The following is a 16,347-nucleotide window of genomic DNA, read 5'->3' as shown; positions in this document are numbered from 1 at the left end:
ACTTTTGTTCTGTCTCCATTTTGCTCTATACTGGCCTGCAGTGTCTCACTACATTTAGTATTTCAGTAGTAACTTTGTGTCGGTGCATAACTGTGTGGGAAGCTCTGTCCTTTGGGTAGTACAAGAGGTTATTAAACATACCCTACTTAATTCAGAAGCAGGTCCTTAAGAGTGTATTGCTTTAAGGGGTACACAGGATGGACTCTTTAAATGATCAAATGCAACATTACTTATTTTTCCAGCTGTATTCATTAAGAGAACATCCCGCACCATTTAGTGCTCCTTCTTGTTGAAGTAGTCCAAACAATAACACACTCCAATACTATTCTGGACTTTGGCCGTTGATCTTTTGTGGATGGGATCGTTTGTCCTAACGTTAGCTAAAATCCCATCTTTGAGCTTCGTTCTCAACCTGACTCGAACCAACAACTATTGCAAAGTCGGACACCCAAATGTCTTATAATCCTCACGTTTACTGCACCGAATAGTACTTCCTATGTGAGATGCTGAACTCTTTGCGGTCTATAAGAAATTTTATTTCAACTTCATAGGAGGAAGAGAGGAATATAGAAAAGATTCATTAACATTGCTGGTAATGTTGCTTCGTCATCTCTGTTTTTTGCTTAGGTTGAGTAGATAAACTAAGTTACTCGACCAGCAGGTCCGACAGGATTTCGAAGATTTTTCAATCATTACATATGTGAGGTCTTCAGTCTGCTTATGGGCTATGGACCAGGATAGGTACGGGAGAGTGCATAGTCAAGGTTACATAGTTTACTGAATTATAGGGGCTTTGTCCTATTAAATCGACAGCTTAAAAAGAAAACCGATTTGCAAGTGTTTTGTTACTCTATATCTTCTACCACCAGTAATGCTACAGTATTTTTCTCCCGACATCATACCGGATAACATATGGACTGTTACCATGCCCCCAACCCACTCTGACAGCCATGTCGGGCCACTGGCCATTTTGCCCATGGCTTGGTTAAGAGGTCATGCAGCATGCCCTGCTTTGCTACATAAGGAAGATTAAGAGGACAGCAACAAGCGAGGAAGTCTAATTAATTTGTTAAATATAGTTCATGCTGGTTGACATTTTTTCTTTACATTACTTACATTTTTCTAATGATATACAAACACGCTCACAAGTAATATAGTTATATAACTATAACTAAGTTTAATTCATTAAATCTGGTATATATTTTTAGATATTTCTTTAATATTACTATTTAATAGTGGTCTATGCTTGAACGATGCAAGACTGAACTTCTCCTAGGATCACAACATTGTCTTAATAAACCCGATGACTCCTTTAAATCCTTCAACATAGACGGCAACATTATAAAGGTGTCTAAAGAAGTAAAAACCCTGGGCTTTCACGTAGACGCATCCCTGAGACTAACCAAACAAGCGAAAGCCACTGCATCAGCAGCAGCTTACACCTCTAAGCTTATCAATGCCTTCCGACCCTTCCAGTCCCCTCACAGCTGCACCACACTGGCCAGAGCACTCATTTTGACCAGACTGGACTACTGCAATGACCTATGGGGGTACGAAGAATCGGAACATCAGAAAACTACAGGTTATACAAAACAAAGCCCTCAGAGCAGCCCTAAATATAACTAAAAACATCTTACATCTCCATTATAAGAAGGAATGCCCATTGGCTTCCGGTTCAAGAGTGTATTATCGTCAAAACTCCTGCCACAGAAATGCCTATACAAATCAGCGCCTATACTAAAGTCTCCAGATCCCAATCAAACAGGCCCCACGCGCTCCAAACATTGACATACGTTAGCCACACCGAGATTCAAACTACAGAAAGCAGGAGGCAGCAGCTTTCCCACAATAGCTGCGAAACATTGGAACACCCTACCAGCCGGACTAAGGTCTGAAGACTCCTTCTGGACCATCAGAAAACAACTGAAAACCCATCTCTTTTCTCAGGCAACATATAAAGCGTGTTCCCCAGTTAGTAAACAGCTACAGAAGTAACACTCAATGCTAAGCTCATGTAACATCACATGATGTCATCCATCTGTAATGTATACATGTTACTTTGTTAAAATTGTTATATATACTGCCTTCCTCTGTGAGATCAGCGTCCAGATGCCTCTGGGTTAGGTGCGCTATACAAATGCAAAATAAATAACAGCATAACTTTATCATTTTTTAAAATATTTCCCATAAGGAGACCAGGGTTCTCCTCACCTAAGGGGCGATATGGGCGGTCACAGCAAGCACCTTGAAACGCCTGAAGATTTTGCTGTGGCAAAGTTGTGGATGGCTGGGACCAACCAGAAATGGTATCCAATTCTGTAGTGTCCTAACCCAGCCACAGAAACTGCAAGTGAGCAGTACCTTGCAGTACCTTGTTCACTCAGGGCTCCACGAGGTCAGATACCTCTCTCAGTTCACCCCAGTCCTCCATAACTTGAAAAAATTGCCTAAATACCCAATACAATTTCAGCAGGCCCTTGTGTTTGATGTGGCTGGATCAGGGCTCTACAAGGATGGCTACCATGTCCGTTTGGCCCCAGTCGTTCAGAACTAGAAAATAAATTATAATAAGTCTATGTATGAGAGTAGGATAGTCCATTTGAGCGAAGTCGAACAATCCACAATGCCACCTTGTCGCCATCGCTGGAAGTTCACCTCCAGTTTTGAGCCACATCAACAAAGCACTGTGGGTATGCAAATTAGCCCAAATGCAAGCCTTTGTCTTAGAGGGCATTACTACTGTATACATAGCCTTGTGGAATGTGCGACTTAGCTCAAATGGAAACCTTACCTGCACATTTCAGGTGTAAGGGTTCTTTTCGAGCATTAACTGTTTTGGTGTTTTGTATACATGCCCCAATGCTCCAACCCCAAGGCTGTCAGGACTATACTGCACTGATGATCCACAATAAGGGTGACAGTATGTACTAGTCCTGACAGCCTTGCAAAAGGTCGGTCTTGGGTTGAATAAGCCTGGAGTAGCACTGCCCTCTAAGACGAAGACAAACTCCTGGAGAAATATCTCACAATTGAGCTAATTTGCATACCCATGGTTCGAAATTGCTGGGCGCTATATAGCTCCTGGATACGGCCTAGAAAAACCTGGCTAGCTTGTTACCAACTACCACCAGGAGCTACTTTTGGCTTCCCAAGCCAACTGGTGAACAAACATACCTATTTGAATATTAACGCTGTGTCTGGAAATGGCCATAAAGGGTTCTAGAAGACATGTAAACATGGATGGTCATATGTAATGTACACAAAGTTACAGTTTCAACTAATTTGGAAGTCAGATAGCTCACGATGAGGAACTCCAAATTCTGACACCCGGGAGCCGCTTCCAGCCCCTGCTCTATGATTTCTTATTTCGGCCCCTGCATACCTACAATCCCTTGCCGATGTGGCTCAGAACTGGAGGTGAACTTCCAGCAATGTCTACTAGGTCGAAGAATCTTGAGGATAGCCAATGTATTGCACCTACATGAATTGTGAAGGTAGCCAATGTGTTCCACTTACAAGAAGCCGAGGGTAGCCAATGTATTGCACTTAGAAGAATCTTGAGCATAGCCCATGTATCACACTTACAAGAACTAGAGGGTAGTCAATGTACTAACCACCCTTGCAACCCTCCCGCATACCTCCCAGGTACCACACACACTCCCTAAGAGCTAGCCAAACTACACACAAAACACACATAACAAACAATACCAGACACTGGGCCATACCCCTCTGGTAACAACTTGCAAGTGCACACAATCAAACCCACTTAGAATGCAGACATGCAGATGCCAGTTTCTTCTCAACCTCTACCCGGTCCACCTTCCCCATCTATCCAACCCCATCCCCTTTCTTACAGAGCCACGTGAGCGCCTGGAGACCATGCTATGATAACAGTGTGCGGTATAAGTCAACTCAACATAACATACTAGGTGGCGTTGTGGAATGTGTGACTTGGCTCGCATGGACTATCGTACCTTCACATTTCAGATGAAATATATATATATATATATATATATATTAGTTCTTTTAACCCCACCATAACTTTTTGGGTATAATATGTATAAAACGGTTGTCAGATTTTCGTTTAACATTCCCACACAGGTTGTGTACTGGGAGCAATCTGAAAACAAATACAAAAGGTCTTGGTTTTTATTCGCCTTTTAAAAAAAAAGTAACACTTTTTTTGCACACCAGGGTTTGAAATTGCCAAGAGATATTTAGCTTCTGCTTCTAGCCAGGAGAGCCGGGTTAGCGTGAAACCAGCAGTTACCAGGAGCTACTTTGAGTATGTTAATAAAAAAAGAATTAGGGCATATCTAGTGCAGATGTAAATATAATGGGCTATACATAATGGGCAAAAAGAGTCAGGTGGAAGTTAGATTCTTCTGTATTGGCGACGACACACACACATGAGAAGGTTTTAGCTCCTGCACATCGAATCTTAATTTTAAACCCTGCACATTAGATCTTTTGAACCGCTGGATAGAATTACACCAAAGTTTCCAGTTTTTGGGGTCACCGGACCAAAAATGTTTTGGAACTATTTTGTGCAGATGCGTCCAATGTGTCAAATGCTATTAGCCATCGTATTTATGCTGGAGAATTTCTTGGAAAAGCTAGAACTTGTTTTACTGGTTAAAATAAAATGTTCAAATGAAAAACTGCAAAGCTCAATCAACCATTCTTCCATAGAGCAAACATTAACAATGGATCAAGATGTCAAAAACCGGCACTGAATCCACCATCCTTCTCTAGTGAGAATTGCAGTGTTGCAAAGAGGCAGACAAGACGTGAAACTGTCTGAACTACAATCATACAAGAAAGGCTTTCTATTTAAATTAGAAAACACATTTTGGGGAGTAAATGTAGCAATAACTGTTTAATCCTTCTAAATTAATACAATGTGAGGGTTTGAAATTGAAGTCATTGGACAGTACAGTAGTTCACTCGTGGTGAACAATTCATCAACTCCAGGTGTTTCTCTGCTAACTGCTGGCCCTATTTTTTGCTGCAGGAAACCATAAAAGGTAAACGCATCAAATAAAGCAATACAAAATCGGAAGAGAAATGCAGTGCTACAGTCTACATGTGTGTGAATTTATTATGCACTTTTTTAGCAGCATTTTAGAAAAGCAGAACGTAGTGCCCACTTCTTAAACTTCTAATGTAAAAAGTTAAGCAAGGCCTCAAAATGTACACTCATCCCTTATCCCATGGTTATGCTCTGGTATTTCCAAACATACCTTGGATGATCAAGGCATGCAAACAACCTGACCCAGGAAAAGGGATCGACATTAATATCTGATAATCAGCAGCTACAAATCAGCTCCTGGGTATCGAGCATTAACCAGTGACCAAGAGGTACCAGGAGCTAGTACATTGTGTTCCGCAAATCTAACTTCCAAATAAAATGCAAACATATCATTTGTCCATTATTTATGACCCCTTCTGCTTTAAATGTTACATAGATGTGTCTTAGTGCTCATTTATAAATTGTCTCAAATGCACAGTTACATTCACATATGTGCGTTTGTTCAGCATCAGTTGGCATGGGGAGTCAAAAGTAGCTCCTAGTAGCTGTTGGTGTCAAGCTTACCAAGCTCTTCTAGGCTACAAGCAGGAGCTAAATATCTCCCAGCTGCCTTCGATTTCGAACCCTGATCTGAAGACAGTCACGTGAAATGCATTTATGTTTTTTATCCCATGAGGCATGCAACCTTCACTGTGTAGAGGACTACGTTTCTTTCCATTCCACTGCCTTTTGGAGAGCAAGTTCTTACTTTTGCATGGGATACATCCAAAGTAATTATGCAAGTGCACATCTTGTGATAAAACGTCATCATTACTTGTTACAGTTCACCAGTCGAAGGGCAATCAGCACAAACGTGTATAAATGGCTGCATAAAATAAAGTAAAAATTGGATTTTGCAATAATACTGAAGTACCAGTATAAGGATTTTAAAATGCTAAGAGTTACATCTTTACAATTTTAAAAAAACACTTTTTGGTTAAAGAGTGACTATTGGACAGTAGAAAGGCGTATTCACAATACAGTTTGTTAATCCCGGTTAAGAAAACATCCCAGAACCAAATTACTAACCAAGTAAAGAACTACAGAGAAAATCAGTGTGGTAACAGTTTGCAGGGAACACCATCACCTGAAAGTCTGGAGTTAATTTTAAATCATGCCTCCACTCAGTATGGACTCTGTTGAGAACGGTGCCAGTCGGGGAGGGTGGTAACAGGCATGAGTTCCTTCAGGATACATCAGTTGGAAGACATGATTTTAGGCTAGTGCCAGCCCAAAAAGAGCCCATTCGGGAAATGTCAGTCCACAACGTGTATTGTCGGGATGCCAGTTTGAAGGCCTTGCAGATATTTCAGAGTGTGCTTTCCAGATGCGGTTTATCTTGAACGTGTGTTGCCACGTGGGTATAGCCATTCAATAATAAAATATTCATACCAAAACGTCCATAAAACTTCACAGCATATAATATCAGTTAAAATAAGACGTCAACATTTTATTTTTATCTAATTAAAACCCAATCCAACAAATCATGGATTCTGTTTTTTAGAATTATCAAAAACCCTCCCTTTAGTGACTTTATAAAAACGATTATAAAGTTCCTAATACTAAAGTGGCTTAAGTGTAATCAATCCAACCACTGTATGGCTTCCTTATGAACCTAGACTTTCTCAAGAAATCTCTCCCAAAAGTCATTGCAAAAATAAAACCAGCAGAAAGTTGATTTGATGATCCACAAACATCTAGTGCCACCATTACAGTTCCTACACCCTGCAATATGAAAATGGCAAGAACACGTCTTCCTAGGTCGGAAATACAATGGGCAAAAAAATGAGGGCTATCCTCTCCAGCAAAAAAGAAAAAAGTGTGAAGACCTCCATCGAGATGGGAGCAAAGACAGGGGAAGGGTCCCCAAAAGCAATCTTGAACTTGAAACGGTACAGCCTTATGAAGGTAGTCTACCTTTTCAACACTAAATACTCCTTTGCAAGGTTTTCTTTAAAACAGTTCTCGACCCGGAGAGCACCAATTCACTCCAAAACAAATCAAAATCCTTTCTGTGCCTTTAAATCTAAATTTAGATTTACCAATAACCCCAAAATCCTCTAAACCTGGGCAGGGAAGACTCACTGGATGTCCCTCAATACCTTTGTAATCTGTTTGTTCATGAAAGTTCAATATTTGCAACCAATGTAAGAACAGCTTAACGAATGCACTGTGAACACTTCTTTGCTCAAGGAATTGGAAAGGTATTGTTCCGTGTATTTATCTATAAAGGACAGTGTTTTTTTTTTAATATAAGTTTGTTGTGACCACTAAAGATGAGGTATTAGAACTGCCACAAAATTCAGCCCCTAAAAGGAGAAGATGGCAATATTTTAGCGCTAAAAACCTCCAGGGCTGATTAGAGCCCTTGCACCAATTTTGAAAATGAAATAAGGAACTGCACCACGCTACCTGCTCATTTAAATTGCATTTCCAGATATACATTTTTCCTTTTTAGTTTTAATATCTTATGCACTCTTAAGGTCATGGGTCTTCGTAGAGGCAACCCGTGGTCCGGTAGAATCTGTCGTCTTTGTAAAATCTATGACGAATGTGAAACTTCGAAGCACCTTCTAATAGTGTGAAACTACTTACCTGGTTAGACGTTGATGGCTGGTTAGAATATGATATTTGACACATCAACAACGAAATGCTGTGGGGGCTTACTTTTGGTTAGCAACCAAAAGCCACTTTATTTAGCCCTTGTGCGAGTGATCTCTTTGGAGTGAATGCTGTCTGGCTATTGATGGTGCTGCTATGCGACGGGAGTACTACAAGTACTGCCTCCGATGGAACTTGGGAAAGGTCAGTGGCTCTTGTTACGTTCAATGTAGTATGGGTCTGTCAAAAAGAGAGCAGACTACTGAGGGCGCCACAGGAACGTCTTTGCAGGGACTATGGCCTACTCAAACACTGAAAATGAAGCAGTACCACACAGAATGCGTCATGTGGTATCTGCAATTTCGTGATCTGTGATGGGCTTGCTAGTATTTTAATTACAAAGTCACATTCAACAAGTATCCCAGTCCTCACCATGCTGTGTTGGAAAGCATGTTAGTGTTGCCATTTCCCTTCCACATCATCACAATGGAATTATACTTGCTGCGTAGCATGCGAGAGCTTCCCACTCCCTGTATGCTCTTCTGAGAAGCTTACATGAACACCCCCCCGCCCAGGCATGCGCAACCATTGAGGGCATCTGGAACTAGTACTATTGCTGCAATTCTTCATTGTTTCCCTTACCGTAACCTCATACTGCTGTACTGCCGCAAGCGTCTGCGAGTGCCCACGGGTAATCTCATCACGCACTTCAGATACAATCTAGAACAGACATGCTGACATTCTGCCACGTCTAGTGGATTATACCCGAGACATTCTCCTGCCAAAAAATGCAGTGTTTAGGCAGCATCTGAAAGCGCCCAAGTGAGGTGGGGGTTACCCTACAAAAATGGCAGCACTTTGTTGACTCAAAGTGTTTATAGGAACCCCAAATGTTTTTGATTGTGCTCCAAGGGTGGGATTGCATTGAAATCAACAGACCTCCAGTCTAGTATCAATGTTACTCTACTATGCATGATCTTGGGCAACTATCTTATGGTCCCTGTTATGTTGGTGGTTAGAATTGCACTACACACCTCTGTCAATCAGTTACAACGCGCTCACAGTGGGGAGAGCAAAACAAAAAGACATGGCTAGTTGGTTGCTTGCATTCCATTTTGCACTCAGGCCGTTAGGTTGCACAGCGTTCATCCTATACCGGTCACTTACCATAGTGACGCGAGTTCTGAGGCTTGCACAATATGTGGCGTATTTTGTCTTTATCAGCGTTCTCTAGATCTCAGTCGGTGTGGGAGTGTAAAGTATCAGGAGGGTGAAGGGGAGCAGATTTTAGACAAACCTGGTCAATTCTTAACATTCAGTAGAGAAATGGTTAGCGTTGCGTTTTTGATAACTTGCATGTGACGTCATTGCAGAAAGATCAAGCAATGCAACAGATCAGGAAAATGGCTCACTAGTAATGCTTCGGAAAGCAAGCTTATAACCTATGTTAGTAGTTTCAAATATTTATTAGAATTTGTGTTCAGTGCTGTCCCAACCCAGAGTGTCTTGGAGCGCCTTTGAAGGTTCAAAGGTTGAAAAGGTGGAGGTAAAACAGAAGCAACAAAATGTTTTCGGGTAACGATCGAAAGATTAGGATAGATGGGGAGATGGGGAGGTGGGTATGTTTTGAAGCTCTTTACTCTTGATGGTGGATCACTCGACTCGCGCGTCGATGAAGAATGCAGCTAACTGCGAGAATTAGTGTGAATTGCAGGACACATTGATCATCCACACTTTGAACGCACCTTGCGGCACCGGGTTCCTCCCGGGACTACGCCGGTCTGAGGGTCGCAACAAAATAAAGCTCTCTTTGAAAATGGAGGATGCTGTGCAAACGATAAGGAGGTATAGTATATATTTTTTATATATTATATTTTTTATGCTTAGATGTTTCGCAATCTTGACAATGTAACCGCACCAAATGCATTTCTCCTTAATGGTATATTGACGACTCTCGTGCACCGTTTTGCACATCCAATGTTTAGGAGGGTTTACAACTCGTCTCTAAATTAAGAGAATTATTGCATCCGGAGGTCAATTTGTATCAACCATGACGACAATACACTAGTCCACCTTCAATAGAGTCCTATTAATCCATATACATATTCCTGCCATACACGACTATATGTGCTTCTCCGTTACTCCATCACTGAGTTTTGGTTTTGAGATTTAACACCCCTGCGTTAAGCACTCACTCAGACACTGCCTTTCTGCACATGCGCGTTCGGGCCATGTTTTAGCCTCATTCTGGTTAAATAACCCTCCAGGGCACACATGCGCACAACTAGCCTGCAGTGATACAGCTCTTTTTCAATTCGGCACAGGTAAGAACTAGTACGGTCATGGTTTTGATTCACTGCCGTTGGTCTCAGCACTTATTTATCAAGTGGCCTTCCTCACCTCTCTCACCCCTAGAGTCGGGGTAGAATGTTAATTGTCACGATCAGATCATGACTTACTTTCCCTTGGCCGCCATTTTAATCGTAAAGGGCATTTTCAACAACAGCCCTTCCTTACTCCGGCACCAACCGCAAGTTTAAGTTCTTTACAGCACGTCCAACAATTAAAATCCATGATTGCCATTCACTTTATGCACCTTTCTCGTAAATCACTAATACCTTGCACGACAAGATCTTACCTGTGCCCTAATTTGTCTTAGCCTACCGCTAACTACCGCACTGTCAATTTTTGACTCCCTTCCAACTAGAATTGGGCATCTGACAAACGCAGACTACCCACCCCAGCCGTACTTACCGACAGCTGGATAAACACAAGACCACCGCCATGGCGTCAACTTACTTGCAGATGGTAGGTCCACTCCTTGCAGCCCTACTTTCACTATGTTTCAAATCTTGCATCATCGTTTCTAAAAGCGTTCTCCACCCTTAAACCACAGGATGACGCTCTTCTTACTTAACCAAGTCCGACTACGACTTGATGCCCTGAAGACAGTTCAGTACTACCTTGCAGCGCTGCCTCATTTCATCCAGCCACTGCTCTTTGTAACCTACCGAACCAGAAACACCAACCTATGTGTCGACAATGTTAAATGTATTGTGAATGTAAACAATACATAGAATATCTGGTCAGTATTGTATGATTACTAGCTCACCGATATGCAACCTGTAAATGTATTTCAAGTATGCATACACTATGTGCCACGGCACATAAAGAATTGTGTAAACATGTCTTCCTGTTAAAATAAACCTTCCTGTTTATTACACTCCACGGTGATCCTTTTTCTCCAGCTAGTATTTTTCTAGCTCCGCTGCAAGGAATATTGCGACCCCCTGTCACGCCTTTGGCCTGGGTAGCCGTTGACTCTACTTCCTCTCTATCTCTGTACCTTCCAACCCTCCAGAGTCAGGCCCCAACAAAAAAGAGGGTCCCGCCCATTTTCCTTTCTTCTTCTTTTCTTTCTTTCGGGAGTGATAAGTGTACATAATATTGCATGCTTTATGAAATAAAGACGATGGCTTTAAAACCCAAGGGTGATTTGTTAGGCTCACTTTGAATGCAGGGTGGCGGGGGAAGGGGGGAAATAAAACTAAGGCCATACTTTTATTGCTCAATTTATTTCTATGAGAATGTATGTAGCTTATAGTTATTTTACGATGAAAGGCTAGTTTATAATATAATGTGGTTTGCTTCCAAGGCATTGCTATAAATAAAGTATTATTTAAGCACATGAAATGCAAAGCAAAAGCTTAATAAAGCCGTATATCAGAAGATGTGCTCAGTTGCTTAATTGTCCACTACCCATTTTCACCATTTAACTAACCAGTGTGTGATCCTGGACAATCATTTAACTGCACTGTGTCTTATCTGCAGTTCTGCAAGTGATTCCATCCCTTCATAGCTTATGTCAATATAGCATGCTATTTAAAAAAAGAAATCCCATTGACTATACAGTTGTTCCATATATAATAATAGTGCAATTTAAATATATGTTGCACCACAAAGCTATTTGCCACTTGGTTTACCTTTGGCAATTTATGCTGAAGGGCTTTTTCCATGGAGCCTCCAAGTATCAATGATGATGCTCCTTGCATTGTCCTTTTCTCTCAAGTCACTTCTATTGGTGCAAACCATATGCAAATTCAGAGGATAGCATGTATTTTGCCCCAGAGCGTGGGACAGACTCTAATAGATAAGTTTCCTGCATCTGTAATGATCATGCAGTTTTTTTTTTTTGTTGTTATGTATTAAAATGCCATCTGCCACTAATGTTACCAAAAAAGAAGTTTGGGGTTAGGGTGGCCGGTTTGGGGGCGCGAATGAGACCGTATGGAATTGCACGCACTGCATTTGGGGGGAAAAGTAACTGGACTTCTTTTCGTGGCTCCCCCCTCTCTCCCCACTCTTGCAATGCTGAATACTCCCCTGCCGAGGACAGCCCCAGGATCGCAGAGGGTCAAAAGACCCTGTGAGAGCAGAAAGCACACTGTGCATACAGAGCAGAATCCATTTGTAAAACACAATGATCCCCAAGCCCCCAGCTTCACGAGCTCAGTAATGTAAACTGCTATGTGCGAGCAAACTATCAGTCTGTGCACACAGAGCAGAACATTATCTAGCCCGCAAAGCTGGGGGCTCGGTGATCATTGCCTTTCTTAAACACATTCTGTTATTTGTAGCCTTTAGAAGATGGCTTGAAAAGTACACAAATCATAGTAAGATACGCACACATATTTGTGTGCGTACCTTACTATATTGTGTGTATACTTTTCAAGCCATGAAATAAATGGCTCCATTTTTAAACTAATTTGAACATCCTTTGATCAGAGTTCAACTGCCAGCTCTGCCCCCGCTGAACTCCGCCCCCTTGGAACTCCGCCCCTCCTCCACACTCCACCCCGTCCCTTGTGGGATCCCCCTTCAAATTGTTGCCATTTCCACCACTGACCTTACCCCCCCCCAACCTGATCCTCTTGCTTTACTGATCCACCAGAGCACCAAGGGACCATGCAAGAGGTGATAGTGCACGGTATAAAAGTCATACGACATAAATGCTGTCAGAATAGTGTTTGCCTGAAGTGGGCTATGTCTGAATAGCGTGATGTCGGGGTGCGTGTCTAGCTGGTGTCCAGTCACAAGGATGCTGGTCCCGACACGAATGCAGTTCACATGATAGTGTCAAGATGTAAAGTGGCTGCTGCCAATATTTTAACAGTCTGGAGTGAGTCTTAACGGGTTGGTGGTCGTTTGGTAAAAGAGCCGTCAATGCTATAAGATCGGGTGAAGTATTCATTCCATGTTGGGAAGATGCTGACAGTCTTGAGGAACTACTGTCGGAATGTAGTCAGTGTAGAAAGAAGCGGTTTAGACAAAGAGCTTGAATTGAGGTCTGTCAAGTTGGTGATAGTCAGAAGGTTGAACACAGTACTGAGTGAGTGCAGTCCAGTCTGCAGAAAGGGTGGTCTGTGGAAGGAGGGGTTTTTCAAGTTTGGATAAATGGGAGCTGGGATACATTATTGACTGCAGCAAATGCAGCAAGTTTATTCTAGAGTGAGCGCACTCGTGTGTTGGGTGCCTGTACATCGTGACCATGAGTGTTGTGCTAGGCTGCTTTGAGTGCATCCTGAACTGTGACATTCGAAGACTGATACTGTATCCTAATAGTGCTTTTCTGCAGAAGTGCTGTCATAATAGTGAGTCTGCGGGTAGCGCTAGCTGAATGGTGGTAGTCTGAGGATTACTGTCGAGATAATGCCAGTCTCACATTACTTATTTTATTTTTTCATTTATAGTGCACGCTAAACGCATGGGCATTACTACTACCGGTGTCAGTATGGATTGAGTGTTGGAAGAATGCTGCCATCATCCTCAAAATAATACAAGTATACAGTAAGTAGTCCGGATTGTAGCAATGTGCAGGAAGTGCAGTCAGAATGGTACACGTCTGAAGTGGCACTATCAGGGGTCCTCCTGAGAGTACATTGTGAAGGAACATACTCACAATAATGCCAGTACAGAGTCGCTCCCAGTCTGTAGTAAGTGCAGTTGGATTGGAGAGTCTGAAGTGACTCCCACCAAGAAGGCCCAATTTTTAATAAGTACTAACAGGATGATTGCTCTGAATCTGGGGTGAGCATCGACAGAATGGTGCCTCTGTCTGAAGGGCATTAGTTTGCGATAATGCCAGTCTTCAGTCTGAGATTTAAAAAAACGGTTGGTCTCAGTTGGGCAAGAGTGCTGTCGGAATGGGATCTATATAAAAAGATGCACCTTGGGATGACAGGATGGATCATGTACTGCCAGGATTGATGTCAGTCTAAAGTGAACACTGTTAGAATGAGGCAAGAATGGAGCGATGGATGTCAGACTATCACCGATTTGGAACGAGTGTGGTCAGGCGTGTGCCTGTATGCAAGTAGTGTTATAAGGACGAAGCTCGTCTGCTGGGAGTTTAGGACTGTGCCAGCAAATACTGAATGAGGCCGTCGTGAAGAGTGCTGGCAAGATAGTTGAAGTCAATCTGGAGAAAGTTCTGTTAGAATAGCGAGGCACTGTGGTGACCCCTCTCCAAGATAGTACAAGCCATCATGAGATACTGCCAGCATGATGCCAGTTAGGAGTGAACGCTGTAGAAATTGTACCAGCCTGCAGTTGCTCGCCAGGTGATGCCAGTGTATACGAATTCCTAAAGACTGGTGCTAGTCTGTCAGTAGAATGATCGAAAGGGTGCCGCTCTGCAAGTAGTATTACCAGGAGAGTGCCAACGTGCCAGCACAGCCATTGATGGACTTGTAAAAAAAAAAAATTCTCCATTCATTGTATTGGTATACAGACAGTGCTGTCCGAGTTGAGGGTCCCTTTAAACGCTGGTCTACAGGTATGCCCTCTGATTGGTGACAGTCGATGCCATCAGAATGGTTAGAGTTTTTGAGTTCAGTCATTATGGTGCCAGTCTGCAGGCCACACTGTCTGGATGGTTCCAGTCTTAGCCCTCAGAACGGAGCTAGACTGCAGAAAGTGCCGTCAGGGTACAGTCTGTGCTGTCACATTGATATCAGTCTGCAGAAAATGTAGTCAGGATGGTTCCTGCCTGCAGACTGGCAAGCTCTGTTAGGAAGGGTCTAGCCACAAAGGATGTTTCTAGCCTGCAGTTTTGCCCTCAAAAAAGGTGCTAGTCTGCATAGTGAGCTTTCGGGATAATTATAGTCGGTCGGTGCTTCCCGCCTCCAGTGAGTGTAGTCACCGAGGTGCTGCTAAGTAGTAGTGATGAACTCAGAATGATACAATGGTCGGTGTTCTTCTGCCAACATATTGTGTGAAACAGATTTTTGAGCCTCAGCAGATTACAAATAGCTCTTAACACGGCCCTTTTGCGGTTTACTGAACTCAGAATAATGCCATTCTTCAGCGAATGTTGCCAAGATGGTGCCAGTGTGCATGGAAGGGTTTGGGTTTAATCTGAATGAGTGCTGTCGGGATAGTACCAGTCTTCAGGTCATGCTGCCAACCAGGTGCCAGCTTTTGTATTACCGGCAGGGTGGTATCTGTCTGCAGTTGGTGAAGTCGGGGTGGTTCCAGTCTGTGGTCAATTCTGTCAGGGGGGATGTTTGCCTGAGGTGGGCACTATCAGACTAGTTCCAATCCCACCCTGCTACCCCCATATGGTAACCAGTCTGAAGTAATGCCTTGAAGTACTGCTTGCATGTAGATAATGCAGTCAGGGTGGTTACAGTCTGCAGTCAGTGCGGTTACTGTGTGCAGTCACAACTTGGTATTTGTAAAGATCTGAACTGCAATAGAGTAACCGTAGTGCAGTACTGCAAATTACTGAGTTCCAGTAGAAGGCAGAAGTCTGAAAAGTACATTACATTCACAACAGAATTATTACACAATTTAGACAAGAGTGCACTGATAGGTTATAGGTGGGGGTTGTAGTGTAATGCTAAATCTGTAACTATTGTTGGGTTGCAGGATTGTACGTGTGCAGTCAGTGATATGTTGAGTAACTTCTGTGCGCTTTATGTCACACCCCTTTGAATGGTGCCAATCGGCAGGGTACTTGACCCAGGTAGTTCCAGTCTGTTGGTGCCGTCAAGAAGGTTCGAGCTGTCAATTCTTCCAGGAGTGAGATTTGCTGTCTTGCGGTCGCCTATGTCAAGACATTTCTAGCCACGTCCGTTTGGGTGGTGTTCGTCTACGTTGAATCTTTCAGGATGGTGCCGGTTAGCAGAGTGTACTTGTCAGGATGTTGCCCGTTAGTGGTGCCAGTCCGAGGCAAGTACTGTCGGGATGGGGATAGTCTAAAGTGATGGACCCAGAGTGGTGCCGTTCTGCAGCGAGAGGTAGCCAGGCGAGTCTGCAGAGAGCTGTCAGACTAGTGCCTGGATACGGCAGGAGCTGCCAGAACGGTAGCAGTGTGCATGCAGTTAGTACGGGAACTATCTGCAATCAGTGCGCTCACCATACCCAGCTGCCAGGATGATGATGATGGGTGTCAGGACAGTCTGCAAGTGCGTTCATTCAGAATGGTTTCCGTCACGCCCATCTAGATGGTGCTACTCTGCAGGGATACCCCCAGAACGATGCCAATCTCAAAGCGTGCGGCCAGGCAGCCATCAGGTGCCTACTGGCAGGTGCCTGCGGACAGGTTGGTGTTGTCCGCTTGCAGGTGGCGCCCTGCAGGTAGCGCTGCCAGATTTTGGACACTGTCAAGTCTG

At 43.2% G+C, this 16,347-nt stretch overlaps 1 protein-coding gene and 1 non-coding gene across 2 annotated transcripts in view; one reads left to right on the top strand and one right to left on the bottom strand.

Moving 5' to 3' along the window:
• MACO1 (macoilin 1) overlaps positions 1 to 16,347 on the bottom strand; it is a 539,166-nt gene that overhangs the window by 522,334 nt on the left and 485 nt on the right. The gene's annotated exons all lie outside the window — the stretch shown is intronic.
• LOC138505247 (5.8S ribosomal RNA) lies at positions 9,310 to 9,463 on the top strand. Its single transcript, XR_011280075.1, has one exon. It is a non-coding gene; the product is annotated as a 5.8S ribosomal RNA (ribosomal RNA).

Source organism: Ambystoma mexicanum, chromosome 11 (assembly GCF_040938575.1).
Source record: "Ambystoma mexicanum isolate Mex_15411 chromosome 11, UKY_AmexF1_1, whole genome shotgun sequence".
Lineage (NCBI taxonomy): Eukaryota > Metazoa > Chordata > Amphibia > Caudata > Ambystomatidae > Ambystoma > Ambystoma mexicanum.
Note: the sequence above shows the minus strand (reverse complement) of the source record. Positions and strands in the feature narration are given on the sequence as shown.